At 42.7% G+C, this 16,369-nt stretch overlaps 1 non-coding gene across 1 annotated transcript; it reads right to left on the bottom strand.

The window, feature by feature from the left end:
- Window positions 1-8,664: 8,664 nt before the first annotated feature.
- On the bottom strand, window positions 8,665-8,751 carry TRNAS-UGA (transfer RNA serine (anticodon UGA)). Its single transcript has one exon. It is a non-coding gene; the product is annotated as a tRNA-Ser (tRNA).
- Between the last annotated feature and the right edge of the window lie 7,618 nt (window positions 8,752-16,369).

The following is a 16,369-nucleotide window of genomic DNA, read 5'->3' as shown; positions in this document are numbered from 1 at the left end:
AAGTACATTGTGACCAATTGAAATTAGAGAAAAAAAGAAAAGAATCTGAAGAACAACAGTGGAGAGAGAAACTAAGGTAAAGGTGAGAAAAAAAAAGTGGAAAAAAAAAACAATATTCAATTCTTGTCCGGAAAGAACGAAGAATTTGATTTGAGGACAAATCCTTTTAAAGAAAGGGAGGATGATATGAATCCAACAACTGATCACGTGCATGTACCCGAAGGACCGATTACAAGAAACAAGGTTAAGAAGATTCAAGAGGCTTATACATTGCATCTTCAAAAGCTAGCTATTGTACCGGTTGAAACAAGGACTTTTGTGCCCAAAAATCTTTATAGCATTCGCATATCAAATCAAGAAGATAATGGAGTGGCTGATATTGGAAAGTAATTAGAAGACTTGCCTTTGGTAGTTGAATTACCAATTAAGGAAATTATTAATGCCTTATTTGCTTCATTTTATATTTAATAGCATTTATTAATAGTTTGTATGAATTGCCTTATATTCTTCAATTTGTATTTAATAGCATTTATTGGCATTTATTAGTGGTTGGTGGCTGAACTTTATTTTGTTAGGGTTATCTTCTAGGCCTATTTAAAGGCATGTAATATTCATGTTTGAGGGATTTTGGTTGAATACAGAAAAAACCTTGTGTTTTCTTGATACCCTTTTGGTGTTATTCTTTTTCAAATCTTGCTTTAGGTTTGATGTTTAAACCGATTCATTGAATTAGTTTTGATCAAGCTAATTCTGGAGTGAATTGTCTTGGTATCTAAGAGTGACCATCATAGATTCCAAGTTCGATCTAAGAGTCATTCATCTTCTAACCAGCTCTTGGTTGGAATCAATCCGTTAAGTTAGCTTTCTCTGTGAGCGTTTTGCAAGGATTCTAGAAGGACCTCTAGCTTTGCAAATTCCAGCATTGTAGGCGCTTATCATAGGCTTTGTTGGGATTCGGTAAGAGCTCAAAGAGGTTGCTTCTTGACAGGAGAGTCTATTCATGAAAGAAGGAACCTGAACCGATATTCCCTTATTTCAGGAGGTAAAGCGTCAAGAAGAACCTTTCTTTACATTAAAGTCGGTAAAAGAAAAAGAGAAAGGAAAGAAAGAGAAGCTCATGAACCTGCCCCTTTGACTCTATGATCTGAGCTACTGAACCTGATGGAACTCTTTTACTCTCTCCTGCCTGTAACAAAGATTCTTTCTCCTTCACTCCTGAACTACGGAACCTGAACCTATTTATTTATTCAAACACTGCTCCTTCCCCTAGTAAACAAGGGTATTTTACAGTCTCTTCTCTTTTCTTTAACTGTAAACGAAATCACTACTGAATTCACCTTCTTTCACTCTTTGACTCTCCCTCCTTCACTCGGATATTCTCTCCTTCTTTCACTGTGTAAACTCATGAACCTCTCCCTTCAAACACGAGGTCAATTTCGTGATTGTGAGTTATTCTTTCACTATTCGAGAACAGTGGACTCCTCTCCCTTGTCAAAGACGAAACTCCTTTCCTTATTCATTCGACAGACTGATTTCACTCTGACGGACCAATAATTATCAAATTCTATCCTCTCCCTATTTTGTCGTTCATTTCACTCGGGTTTCACTATTCTTGAACAAGGTAACATAGGTGTTTTATTCTTTCTCTGATCTTGATCCTCTCCCTACTTACTCATGATCCTCTCCCTACTTACTCATGAACCTCTCCAATCCCATTTTTTGATCGACAGCAGGTGGGGTTGGTTCATTCTAAGGTTCCTTATTCCGGTTGTAAAGCGGAAGAAGCCCTTCTCCCTACCCCTGCCCTGTCCTATCTGAGAAAAGAGATCATCAAAGACGCACTCAAGAAAGGAATTGCAAATGAAAGAAGAATCTGTGTTCCCGAGATATGGAGTGGAGTGACTATCCTGAATCTCCTCTTCTCCTCCCCCCTTTTTTTCTTTCTCGTCGAGAATCTCTTTCTTTTTTTGTATTGTGTATTATTCAGGATCTGTAGTTCAAGGGCACTCTTCCTAATCCGAGTTTGAGATGGAATAAGACCCAGTAGTAGAGTCCTGCCGGGAAGGTCTTTTTTCTATTGATTTTTGACTCCCTTCTGGCCTTTACTTTAAATCAGGTGTTCTTCTCTTTCTCCATGAGGTAAAGCTCTTTCCAGATGGAGTAGTGCATCTCTGTCTTGAAAGCCCGCCCTACAGATAGGAGTGACTATCTCGACTGCCTATCCAACCTTCTGACTCTTATTCGTGGTGGAGTGCTTCGAGTAGGATGGATCCGATCCAATCCCAGCAGTCTCCTTCCTGACCCAGCTCACCTGCCTTTGAAGCTGGAATGCCTTTCTCTAACTAAATAGAATAGTCCCCCCGAGGAATCGACAGACAAGTTTGAAGTGGGATGTGGAATGTAATTGGTGCTGGATGGTGGTTATGAAATCTGTTCTGCATCATCTGATGAGCCCATGCGACAACTTTCTCTTTGATTGTCGCCCAGTAGGCTATTAGATTGAGTCGAAAGCCTACCAACGCATAAAGGTTCCGATTCGAGCGAGAGCCCGGGGAGGCGAGAACATCTTGATCGAAAGCTCCACCCTATCTCGAATAGAATGAATAGTGAGAAAGACTTTTACAAATTCTCTCAAATCGATCGAGAATCTCATCATCTGTTAGGTGGGACAACGAGTTAGTTGGCGTCCATGTCACAGAACCTTTCTTCTAGCCAAGAATCCCATTATTGATCAAATCGGGGCGGATCCAATTCATTGGCAAATGCAAAATAGATCGTTTTAACCAGAAGAAACCCTAGAAAAGAGGAAGAAGAGTCACTAAGACAAGAGCTAGGTAAGCAAGCAAGGAGAGAGAGGCTAGAAAAGGTAAGGCAAGGGGCTAGATTGTGTCCAGGATCTGGTAATCTAAGCCTTGCTTCTTCTGGTCTATTAGCCTGTGCTTTATTACAGGTAGTCATTCCCCCCGTTCCTTTGGTCTTTTCAACGGTACTTGAATCTTCAGTCGCGGTCATGTCTCGCCCCCCCCCCCAGTATAGTGACCGGTTCCATCTTTCCCCCGAATTTCATCAGTTTCAGGTTCAAGTGCTCATCCATCTTCATTCCAAAGGCGAACATTTCCATTGAGTGACTGTCACTGCTATGGTTTACAGTAAATAGTTCTTTCTTAACCAACCCTTTATCTTAGTTAGAGCTTTCTAAAGCTTTAAGAGAGAATAGGGAGTAAGGGGGACCTTCGCTTCATTATCAATTTGCCCCGGACATTCTTTCTTCTCCTACGGAGCCCTGAGAAAGTCACCGTCGGCAGGTTAGTACAGTTCTCCTACAGCTGATTTTGCCCTGTGCTGATTCATGAGCTTCTTCTTTTTTCTAGGAAATAATAAAGAAAAAGAGCTGGGCGAGAACAAGAAAGCGAAGAACCGCTCGCAGCCTTTTCTTTCTTCCCGAGTCACATGTGCTGGTAGCCTAGGAGAAGAGAAGCAAGCTACCTTCGCCTACCCCCCATATCTATGGCAATGGTCAGAGCCGGTAAGCATGGTAACTGTATCTAAGGCCGGAGCCGGTGCTCTGCGTTCGAGATAGGTTCCGCTCTGACGTACGCCCCACCTCACATAGAAAGAAGAAGGGGAACCCCTTTACCTCTCCAACTCGGTTTCATGTCTTCGCCTCTTCGCCCTACGGGTCTCACAATTCCATTGCCTCTCCCTATCGGTCTCATGCCTGCGCCTCTTCGCCTGTCGGTCTCAGGCCTTCGCCCCTTCAATAGAATCGAAGAACCCGTGTGGGTGGGAGGGGATTGAATCATTCATTCATCGGATACGTCTTCTTCCGTGATCCATTTCATGTCAACTCACATTAGTTAGAAAAGGAAAAGGTCGACTTTACAAAGGGAACGTCGTTTCCAGCAACCATTTCTTTTTTTTGATGTTTTTCTTTCTTCAGGGCTTACGGGTCAGGTCATTACACCAAAGGCTTGAAGTGAACGAGAGAAGCTATCGAGAGAGTACCAAATGCTGACGGTGACGAAGGTAACCTACTTTCGGTGGACGCGGAGCCAACGAGTTCAGTCGAATAGCGTAACGAGTCTAAGGTTACAGAAGCGTTCGCCAACTTTGATAGGTATAGCATTGTTGCAAGCAAATAGAACAGAGAGAGGAGAGCTTACCCTTTCTTTCTATTAGAGTCGCGAGCTTGTTGTAGTCGGTCCAACAAGAGAGAATCTTGCTGCTTACTTGCTATATCCCCACGTTCTTGCACGGCTCTTCTCCCTTTGGTCTCGCCCTGCTTCTCCCTTCCCCCTCTCCCTTTCTTTGGTCTCGCGGTTTCACCTCTTCGCCCTACTGGTCTCACAATTCCTGAACCTCCTCTTAAGGTTTCACAGCTTTGCTCCTGCCCCTCTCCCTTCGGTCTCGCGGTTTCACCCCTCTCCCTTCGATCTCGCGGTTTCACCCCTCTCCCTTTTCTTTTCTCGTCGAGCGTCTGAACCTCTTCGCCTGGAGGGTCTCAGATCTTCGCCCCTCTCCCCGTTCTACCGTCCAAAACAAGGCCGTATGGAGTATAGCCAAGTGGTAAGGCATCGGTTTTTGGTACCGGCATGCAAAGGTTCGAATCCTTTTACTCCAGATTATGAACACCCGATCAGATCTGTCAAGAACGAGCTGACGACTACAGGGGAAGGAAGCGGCTGACTGCAGTCCCTGAGCCCAGCTTGTAGCAAGCAAAAAGTGTGACTTGAACCTACTTTGCTAAGAGAAGATCTCGAAGGGAAAAACAGACGGCAGAAAGCAATCCCTTCCAACCAGCCAACCCCCGGAGTTGAACACAAGCCCTTTTTAGTCAAGCTTCGGCCGGGTTCTTCTATCAATCTCCTGCCCCTTGCTTCACTCCTTGTTCTGTAAACCGGTCGCTGGTTGATCTGATCGGACCCAGGACACGCGAGAGCCCAGCCAGGGAGGACGGAAAGAAAGGACAGAGAGATAAAGCAATATAGCCTGTTTGGAAAGCGCATCTCGCATCGCATACCGGATATCTCATACCCACTTGAGAAAGAGTCTCGGATATTGCATATGGAAGACACCTGCCCCTGACCGACCTGTCCTATCTGAGAAAACGAGATCATAAAAAAAAGACGCACTCACAAGGGATATGGGTTTTCTTACCGCTTGACTTGCTTCTAGGCTTAGGGAGAAAGGCGCATCCTGGTCTGGGTTAGGGGGTTACAAACCTTGCTTTTCTCTAGAATTTCCAATCTCTACTCTGTCTTAACAAAGAAAGCCAATCCTATTAGGAATCGATCTAGACTAGCTGCCATAAAGAGCTCAAGAGACTGGGATTCGTTCAAACGCTCGGGACCAAGGGGCGTAGCTGCTATTTCACCGGGAGTGAATGAGGCTAGGGCTATTTGACACTAATCAGAATCTCCTGACCCCTTATCTAGTCTAGTAAGGATCGGGGATTGTCTAAATCAATGGTAATACGGAAGTGGCAGCCGTCCTCTCATATAACAGATAAAACAGTTCTGCTTGTTCTCTCTTTTCCCGAGGCAATTAAATTCAAATCGTGATTTTCAATCAAGTTGGTCGTCGTCACACCACTCGCTGATGCGGATCTGGGAGGCTGGGTCGTCCCGCATTGAATTGAATACGACTAAGCTCTTCTTTCATTCCTCTTGTTCAATTTCCCTTGGCTTCGGTGCCAGCTAGGACTGGTAGCATGGTCTTGTCTTCTCTTAGGCTTTCTCTTGGTGTAGGAATGGGAGGTGCACGTTAGCACTTGACTTTCTTTTCCGGCATAAGAGGTCTTGTCTCTTTACAGTTTTAGCGGAATAAGCAGTCTTGGTGCTTTGGGCGTGGCACTAGTCTGACTGTGCTTTCCTAGTTGGCTATTATTGATCTGATCTTGTTGCCAGGAAGAAGGGGGCATCCAACAGCCTACAGACAGAGTGATGGTGCCTTCGTTCCGGAGTTCATTAGGAAGGGAGTAGGGGAACCGTTCCTTCCGTTCAGTAAGGGAATACTACTAGCATTACGGGTATTCTAGTTCTGTCGTTAAACTCTTTTTCAAAACCGTTTTCGTCAAGGACCATGATTTCTATTTAAGTAATACTTTTCAATCAGTTGAGTCTGCTAACTCGTTGGGAGAAAGAGAATGAAAGCTGGTCGAATCCTCGCGACCGGGCCAAGGGTCAAATTGTATTCTGGGTTCGGTCTATAGGGATCCTTCGCCTCAATCGAGACATCCACCAACTATGATAAGGAAATGTCGTTGGTTAACTAGGTTCCCCTAACTTTCCCGCAACTGAAAGCAACTCTGCCAACCTGCCGAAGGGTTACTACAAGTGGTGTGATGAGATCTGTATTTCAACTTGGTTGATCATCGAGAAAGATATCCAAAAGGCTAAAGGAAGAACCAGTCACTTTATGTATGGAGAACTAGGATAGGAAGATCTCGACGTAAAGCTGGCACAACTCCGTGAAACTCGGGTCAGATAGATTCACTCTCACCACCCTTCGGTACTGGCTTAAGGGTTTTGCACTCTCAAAAAGAAGAGAAGTAATTAGATTCTTCAGTTCGTCTAGTGTGCGCCCGAGCGGCAGTAAAAGAGAGGCGTGATAAGTGGAATTGTCGTAGCCCAAGAAGACCGACCGATCGATCTAGCCATGCGTTCCTAATACGAATTCGTGCCTGCAGCCCTGCTAATCGACAGTTAGAATCATATCCTTCGAGGGCACCTAGTTCAAAGAGGGTTCCCCCTTACATCAACTCGTAGTGGTCAAAATAGAAAAAAGGATGCGAGGTAGCTTGCTTCTCTTTCCCTCCCCAATAAGGTAATCCCATCCACATAAATACATGGATTTTGCAGTTCTAACAAAGGGCTTCAACCCTGCTATCCCGGTTAGAAAGAAAAGTAGACCCTTTCGGAGCAGACTCCACTTCAACCGCAGCAACTTCAAAGAGCCTCGGGCTAAACAGCAGGTTCAACCAGTGCCGTTACAATATTCTCTCTCAGGTAAGATCTGAACAATATCTGTTGCAGCTAGGTCAGTCTCCAAGCTCTTATGTTTCGGAAATCGACTCCTACCTAATCTTAGAGCAGTGTATATACCTTGAGTAGGCACTATGCTTTGACAACCCTTGGTACATGTATGTGGGCTTTTTGCTTCGGTCCTGTCAATCGTCCGTCTCCAATGCAATGTCTTTCCGTTCCGGATATATATATAAAATCGAGGCATTTGACTCTTCCATTAGTGCCCCTTTCCCTTGATGAGTTGGCTTACACTATTTTCTTCAATCAGAATTAGCTTCTTTGACCTTGGCCGGTAGAATGCTTCTCAGGCCTCTTTCTCTTTAATATTAGATGTCTTCCTTGGACTGAAAGAGTAGGAGGAGAAGATCCCCAAATAGGTGAGGTTTGGATTGCAGCTAGCTAGGGATTGGGGTAGGGGAGTAAAGGCATCCAATGAAATTAATAAGACAATGGGACTTCGATTCTTTCTTGTCTATCAGATTCTGTTGAGAATCAGGGACAACCATCCGACCTTGCCTTGGTTTCTGCATCTGATCGATCGAATTTACCTGAAGATAGTGGGCTAGTGATAGGATTAATCCCGTAGCGTAACGGCTAACTACCTCTAGCAAACCCTCTTGCAAAAGATCTTTGATAAATTAACATCAAGTGTTGAGAACAAAGAAATTGTTGGAGTTGACTTTGAAAGCCAAGCCGCTTGCCCGACCGATCGGGAATAGAGTCAAGGACTTGCCCTTTCGGCCATAGACGGGAAGGGAGCGTGACAACACATCAAAAAAGAAAGAGACTCCCACAAGCAAGCACACATAGCGACAATAAATAACAGGAACAACGACGAATCAGAGAAAAACGAAAGGCGAGGTTCTGAAAGAAAAAGGTATACCACCGCGGCTTCTTCCAGTACTAGTTCATGCTCTGGTAGATTTGACACCCTCTTCTTGTCTGTCATCAGACATTTCTTCGTCTCCACCGGCGGTTGTGGTAGATGGCAAGACAGAGGCAGAGGTGCTGCGAGCAAGTTGGCAGCGAGTGCAAGAAGCTGGACCAGACGAAGGGACAAAAAGTGTGGCTGGTACAGAAGAAGCGGGAACCATGATTCTCTGACGTTTACAACCTTGGCTGAATAGAGGAACTTTCAACCTCGACGACGTCTCCTCCTTCTCCTGCATCTTACGTTTCTTCGGAATCATCTTCCAATCGGAGTTGCCGACGAGTGCCTGAGGAAAGAGAGATTGCAGTCAATATTTGAGAGAAAAGGATGAGGGGTAGGTCAAGAAGGTAGAGGGGGTTACCTGAAGATGGCTCTCGGGAAAGGGCAGAACGAACGGGTTCGAGGAAGCGGCAGCTCGAGAAGAACTGCTTGCAGGCGGGCGGGCCAAGAGGAGCAATTCTGCTCAGATAGTCATCCATGGATCAAACTTTCCCAAACCTCCACCAAGACCTAAAGGCAGGAGTGGAAGAAGGAAGGGGCGATATGAAGTCTGATGTTGGTCCGTAAGAAGACCAATGCTAGACAGAACAGAAAAAGAACTAAATCATCATAAAACAAGCTAAGCATTCCATCTATCATCTCAGTCGAGTCGATCCAATTCATTCGTTCTTAGTCTCTCGATAACGCAAGAGAGAACTTATGACTTCTCGGATGGAGAGGGATTCGAACCCCCGGTATTCCTATCAATACTTCGGTTTTCAAGACCGACTCTTTGAACCGCTCAGACATCCATCCCCTTCGCGCTTCGCCCACCCTATCATCTATGCACTGACAGGTAGGGGCTTATCCATGTGATTCGCTACGCTTGCTTGTGGCTATCGGCGGACTGACTCTATTGCCTGCCGGTTCACTTTTCCAGTAGTACGAATCGCTACGCTTCGCTTGTTTCTATTCTACTCTATATGGGAATATGCACCTTGGTTGGTTGCTGCACTCCTTGCGGGTTAGGAACAAGAGAGTGAAGAACGAATGATCCTCCAAACGGAGTGATTTCGTCCGACTCAAGCGAGTGAGTGAAAAGCATGGCAAGAGAGCGAGTTCGACTCGCGAACGATCAGCAAGTGAAGGACCGATCCTTTTGCGCCAGTACTGTACTGTTGCGAGATTGGTATACTATACTTTTCGGCTCACAAGCAAGATATAGACTGCCGGTTGCCCATCACTTACTCGCTCTCTTTTTCAGGCCCTTTCTATTCTCTTTCTAGTATGGTTCCCCTATAATCACACTGAACGCCCAGCTTCGCAGAGCTTCTCTCTCCCCCGCCCACAGCATAGTGTGAAGGATCCTTTCATCGAGCACCATTTTCTTTTATCTCTCAATCTGACTCTATTTATTGGATTAAGTCATAACCTCCGCCTGAGACTAGTAAGAAAGAGTTCCCGAGCCTGGTTCCCTGGATCCACGTGTTCCTAGTCAAATGGATTAATAAGGGGGCGGGCAGCACCACTATAAAGAAAGAAGCCCGGCCACACACACCTCTCCTCTTTTTAACCGACTAAAGCCGGATCCATTACACGGCTAGAATCAGAGAAAGATTGAGAAAGAAACCCCAACCACCTTGTTTGTGTACTATAACCCTATCTGACTCATAATAAGAATTAGTAGCGGGGAAGGTATGTATATAACTCAACGGTAGAGTCTCGCGTGGTTCCCAATACGAACGAGTCGCTTCTAGCCCTCTCCTGTTCCTTGCCAATATGCCTATTTCTTTTCCGATTGATGTAATATGGACTTAGCTTCTTATTCCGAAGAAAGATGGAGACTGCCTCAAAATCGTTTCGAGTGACCAAACAAAACGAAAGACCCCTCATTTCTTTAGATCAAAAGGTAACCTTCTCTTCTTCTTCTTAGTCATTGTCAATTAGTCTTAAGGGATTGACTGATTTTATCCGTAAATTGGATTCTAATTCAATTCGTGACGAGCATAAGTATAAAGTTCATATTCTTCAGTCATTAGTCATTGAGAAACAATTTGTTGGACAATATTCAACGCAGTTACCACAAAATATACAGATCCCTAAATCCATTCCATACTGTAATTAAGCAATCGTTTCTTTCGAATATCTGTTTCCAATTTCCAATCAACAACGGGGAGATCTATAGGACATAGACGAACACATACTTCACAAGCAATGCATTTCTCATCAAATTCAAAATAGATTCGACCGCGGCTCCGATGCGATTCATTTTGCGTGAGGATATGGAATAGTTAGAGGCAAACGATTTGCATGGGATAAAGTAATCATGAAACCCTGACCAATGTACACCTTGCAGCTCGTACTCTTTGTTGACCATACCATAATGAATGAACCCAGTTACCATAGGGAACATATTGTAATATCTCTAAAGAATTGGTTCTTTCTTTCTTTCTCTTGTTTCAGCAAGTCTATAATATCTACTAATATAGTATTCCTTTACAGTGAAAAGAGTTGAAAGGAAGTTGTTTGTTTGTTTTGTTAATAATGGATTAACGAGAGATATAGGTAAAAGAAATTTCCATCCGAGGGGGTATTGAATAGTTGGTCTATTCTTAGTCAGGGTAAAGTCCATCTTCTTGCTATAGAAATGAACAAGAACAAAGAAGTTTTAGCCTAATCTAATAAAGAGACTAATTGTCATTCCAAAGACTGCCTGAATACGCTTTATTTATTTATTTCAATTCATAAGATGGAGATATCCCACCCACCGAAGTAAAGAACCGTTACAAATAACGAAGACACTAATTTAGATAGGAAGCAAGCAAGAGAAAATCAACCAAATTTGATACCCGAAGGAAGACTCGGTTTGATAACCCGCTACTAATTCTTCTTCTGCTTCTGGTAAATCAAAAGGTAATCTCTCGCATTCTGCTAAGGAAGAAAGACGCAAAATAACAAACCCTATAGGTATAGCCGCCAGAAATTCCCCTCCCTCCACTACCTTTGATTGAGCCTCAACTATATCAACTGTACTCGAACTCTTCTATAATCATAGTCGGTAATACCATCACTGTTCTCATCGCTATTACAGAACCGTACATGAGATTTTCCCCTCATCCGGGGCCATAAATCAATCTAAGGAGCGTGTCGGTTTATCTTGCTGGATATGTCTTTGTTTGTGGAATAGTATAGGAGGATCAAAATCTATCGTGTGGCGGCAAATGCACCCAATATCATTCTATCTGTTCTAATAATCAAGAATAAAGGGTACTTCTTCATTGATCTCATCCTTTAATAAAAGGAAATTGGCTATTCCATCATTCATTCGGACACGAATTCTATCTCTATGAATAGGGAGATAGGAAAGAAATGAATATAGGAATAGATGGAGATTAAGTAAGAAAGAATAAGGAATCTCTCTTTTTTTGATTGGATTCTTTCCATTTGACTTTTTCGTTCCTATTCTTCTTTCTGAAAAAAAGGGGACTTACTAAATCAGGGATTATTGAGTTTACGCTAGTTATTTATTTAATGGGTGGATAGGCGCATACTCTGGATCGGAATCGTGGGGAGCCTGATCATTTCTCTACAAACTTCAAGCCCCAATTCCTATTCTTTTGATATTATGCATGTCCTTCTCTCTCTTTTGGATAATTTGGAAAATGTCCATAGAAGTTTCTGTCTCAACGAATCACACGATATTGATAATACACAGAGTGTAAGGAATGGTATTTCATAACGAATTGATTGAGCAGCAGCTCGTAGACCACTTAAAAAGGAAGGAATCTTTCTTATTGGATCCATATCCTAGAAGTCCCATGGGAGCAAGACTTGAAATGGCAATCCATAAAAAAACACCTATATGCGGATATGCTAAAACAAGGCGATAACCAAAAGGAATTACTGAATAGCTTAGTCAAATGGATATGACTGCTATGGATGGATGGTCCGATATTGAATAAACGCGTATCACCTTTAGATGGAAGGAAGCAGATTTTCTTTCAAAAGTGGATTTGTACCGCTTGAAGAACTCGCAAAGGACCAGCATATTCAGGTCCAATCCGTTGTTGTATGCGTATATTTCTCTTTATAACCATACAATTACTAGTACGCCGATTGTGATTCCCAATACAGTAGTCAAAATAGGGACAAGCACCCATAGAATTCCTTTCATAATTCCAATCTGTACTTCTCCCCGGTCAGACTCAGTATCCTTGGTTTCAAAAGGGATTGGATAAGGCTCACATTACTGCCACTTCACCGGGTACGGTTTCGTGTCTTCGCCTCTTCGCCCGAAGGGTCTTAGGGCTTCGCCCCTGAAAGTCTTTCAAGTCTGAACTCTTGATTCATTCTTTAACGGATCTTTCTCATTCAGTTCTTGTGAACCTTTCACTCTTTTACTCTATAGGCTGGATGGATGAGAATCTCCTTCCCCTATTGATTGAACCACTGTAAACAAAGATAAAGACTCCTTATTCCTTCTCGGATATGAAATCCTTCTTTCACTGGGTAAAGCATCTTCTATTCCATTGCCTTAACCTCTCCAACTCGTCTTCTTCCTTTCTTTACCTGAAAAAAAAGAGTTGAGTCAATTCATATTCAATCCTGTAAACGAATAAAAGTCAAGAAAGATCAGCTGTGAGAGTACCACCCTGCATTGGACTTCTTTCACTGGGTAAAGCATATTCTATTCGTTCCTTTGCCTTTAAGTCTCGCTGCTTGCTTGGCACCTTTCCCTACTTCCTCGCTGCTTCTTCCTTCCCCTACTTCGAGTCGGTTTTCATTCCGGCCATGGCAGTAATTATATGACACCGGTATGAATTTTCTCCTGCTGAGGAAAAAGGCTTAGGCATTTCCTGTGTTGGCATTCCAGCCGTCCTTCTCATCAATGATTCAAGATAAGCAAAATGAAAAGGATTCCAATTGAGCGTGGATTTACTTTCTTTGTTGGGGCGAAGGAGCTGGAACAAGACCTGAATTAGTAGACAATTATGCCGAGATATTCCTCACTTCCTCGGGGCGGTCCGGGGGTAACCGAGAGGAATCGCGGATAAGAGATTTTGGAGGAGGTCCTCTGGATTACAAAGTCTCAGAAGAAAGAGATTGGTCTCCTTTCCTTTGTTTGAGGAGAAGGAGGTAAGTAGTCGTCATTGGATTTTCTCGAAGTTCAAACCTCGCCTGCGTTGTCGTCTGGGCCCAAGAAGAAGCGAAGCCAGAATGTCAGAGCCTTCTTTCTCTGGTGAACAAAAATGATGAGCTGTAATTCCTCCCCAGAACTCGATCTACGGTGGGAATGAAAAAGAAGAGAGACTTTTGATCGAAATATGAACCAATGGGGAAGTTTCACTCCTAAAGAAGCACTGAATTCAGCCTCTCGTAATTTGATTGATTTATTTATTCCTTTTTTACATGCGGAAGAAGTAAACTTCCATTTTCAAAACAATAAACAGAAAGTGACTTTACCCCTGCCTTACCCCTTGTTTACTTTGAATGAGAAATTGGCTAAACTAAGGAAAACGAAATAGCAATAGATTTAGATTGAACCAGAATTGAATCAATTTCAAAAAGACCTCAAGTTAGGGATTTCTCAATCGGTAATCTTGCTCCCCAACCAAAGGGCTACTGCGGTACCAATCAAAAGGTTGTCGCTACTGGACGACGAAATGGATTTTGGAATATATTAGACATTCTCCTAAAACGGTACAGTTAAGAATCCCGTCGGTACGGAAACCATTAAAAGAACACCCAATGACTTATTCTTATTTGGCACGTAACCCCTTAAAAGAACACCCAATAACTTATTCTTATTTGGCACCGTACGAAGGATTTGAAATAGGGGAAAGAAATACCATTCCGGCAATATTTCCAAAGGAGTTGCAAATGGATCTGCGGGTTCACCAATCATTGATGGTCCTATAACCGATAAACCCACGTTACATGCAATAGTACCTAGAATGACTACTGGAAAAATATATAAAAGATCATTAGGCCATGTGGGTTCTCCGTAATAATGATGACCGATACCCTTAGCCAATTTAGCTCTTAATACTGTCTCATTCAAATCTGGTGTTATTAGGTGAATTATAATGGATCCATCCCCCGAAAGAACCGGACATGAGAATTTTGCATCATCCGGCTCGAGCACAAATCAAACGAACCAACTGGATGCAGATATAAAATCAATGATTGATTCCATGTAAGAACAAATAGAGCAGATTCCGTTTTCCATAGAATTCTCCATTACACCTCATTCAGTTCTTACAGATAAATGCTCAATACCCAAATAGGCTTACAAAGTTGATAATGTTCAAGTGCTTTATGGGTCGTCTCAGACCTTGCGAGCTTTAGCCCACAAATAGCATTAAAGGATACTGACTTTTGACATCCAAAGCAAAGGATTTACTTCTGACTAATAGAGTCTAGCCTATGTTCTTCTTTAGATCCCTTCTTTCACTCCTATAGTATCATAAATCGAGTCAATGCAGAGGAAGTGAAATAGATAAAACATAATCTGAAGCCAGATGTATCACCTATTCTACTGGATCTTACGGAGCCTGGTCATGCACGACATGGTCAAGTCTGATCATAGATAGAAAAGATTCTCTTCAAGCGAACCAGCCTACCCTCTGTATGGAGCTTTCCCGGTGGTTGGAATAAAGACACATTTGGTTGTGAATCCCAGCAGATAAAGAGACATATATATATCCACATGGCCCAATCAATAGTTCAAGTCACACACTCCCTCCCATAATCTATTTTCTCTTCGAAGAATTCCCTGAAACTATGATTTTTCAATCAGACATATTTGCAGCAATGAAATACTCTTCTTCCTCCCCCGAGTAATCATAACTAACTAAGACGAAATATATTCTTTCTATTCTCTAGAAAGGACCAGAAATGCCTTGCTTACGTATCATTGAGAAGTGCATTAACATAAGGCAGTAAGAAGAGGTCAAAGTGTGTAAACTAGAAAAACGAGTCAAGGTAGATTGTCCCCCATTAGCACTTCCGCGTAATAACTCTAGCAAGACCCTATGTACTGGAAGAGCTTCCGGTACACCTATTACAATTTTGACTGCCTGCCCAATAACCGGTCCCGAGGTAAGGAATAACCAGTTACACCAAAGGATGCGGTCAATACAGCCAGAACCACACCTGTAACCCAAGTCAATTCACGAGGTTTTTGAAATCCCCCAGCCAGTAAGTAAGATACACGCGAAATACGTGCAGGAGTATCATTACATTAAGACCATCTTGCCGACCATCTATGAAGGATTAACCAACCAAAGAAAGGGAGCTTCCGTCATTATATATTGAACAGAAGGAAAAGCCTCAGTAACGGTCGGACGATAGTCAAAAGTCATAGCAAACCCCCTAGCTACTTGTACTAAAAAACAAGTAAGCATAATTCCTCCATCACAAGAAAATATGTTGCCGTGAGGAGGAACTTGCTAGTTATATCATCTGCCTGAATTTCAAGACGTTACGTTCTTCGAACCAATCATACACTTTATTGAGATAGGGAACCCAAGGAGACCCCCCTCTGAGAACCGTCTATGAGAATTTCGTCTCGTCCGGCCGGCTCAAACAGAAAGACCCAAATACCGCTCGTAACGAATATGTGTACTAACAAAGGGTCAAACTTCTTCCTTAATGCAAAGTCAGATTTGTAGTTATAATGCCCAAATATCAAGTTGGCTCATTCCATTCATTCGTATTTCTATTGATCGATCATTAGGGGCCTCTTGAATCTTCCTTCTATTTACCTCTTTTTTCTTTGATTTGTGTGTAATGCGACTTGACTCTTGTTTTCTTTATTATTCTTAAGACCCTATGAATCAATGAAACCCTTACATCCTAGAACGACGATGATTCAAGAAAAACCAACCCCTTTCCTTAAAAGTTCCAACCTGAGTAAGAACCCTTGGACTTATTCAATGCTTACTCAATGACTGAATATCAAGACAAAGAAAGGTTTCTCCTTTCACCTAAGTCAGTATAAACATAAACAAAAGAATTAGATTTTGGGACTCTCACTTCTAACTCTTTTTTCGGAGTCCGGCCACGAGGTATGATAAGTATGACTCATAGTTCTCAGATTTGTTCTAATATAGTGTTTGGAATCTATTTCATATATTCTGTGCTCCAGATACTAGCCTAGACTGAATATCCAAGGAGATCAAATCATCTTGATCAAGATGACCGACTTCTTCCTTCTCTCTCGTATTCATAGGATCAATTCTAACAAGTCACACAACACACTCATATTCCGAAAATACAGAAAAAAAAAGAGATTCCACGATCGAACTACCAAAAAAGAGTGGGCTAAAGGAAACCTACATACTTTCTACTTGACTTTTGATTGAAAAGTTATTTAGGTAGATAGAGGGGTTCTTGTGAATCGAATCGAATTGCTTGAAATTCCGTCCAGCCA

This window comes from Cucurbita pepo, chromosome 11 (genome assembly GCF_057944985.1).
Source record: "Cucurbita pepo subsp. pepo isolate OVF chromosome 11, ASM5794498v1, whole genome shotgun sequence".
Lineage (NCBI taxonomy): Eukaryota > Viridiplantae > Streptophyta > Magnoliopsida > Cucurbitales > Cucurbitaceae > Cucurbita > Cucurbita pepo.
This window is presented reverse-complemented; position numbering and strand designations above follow the sequence as displayed.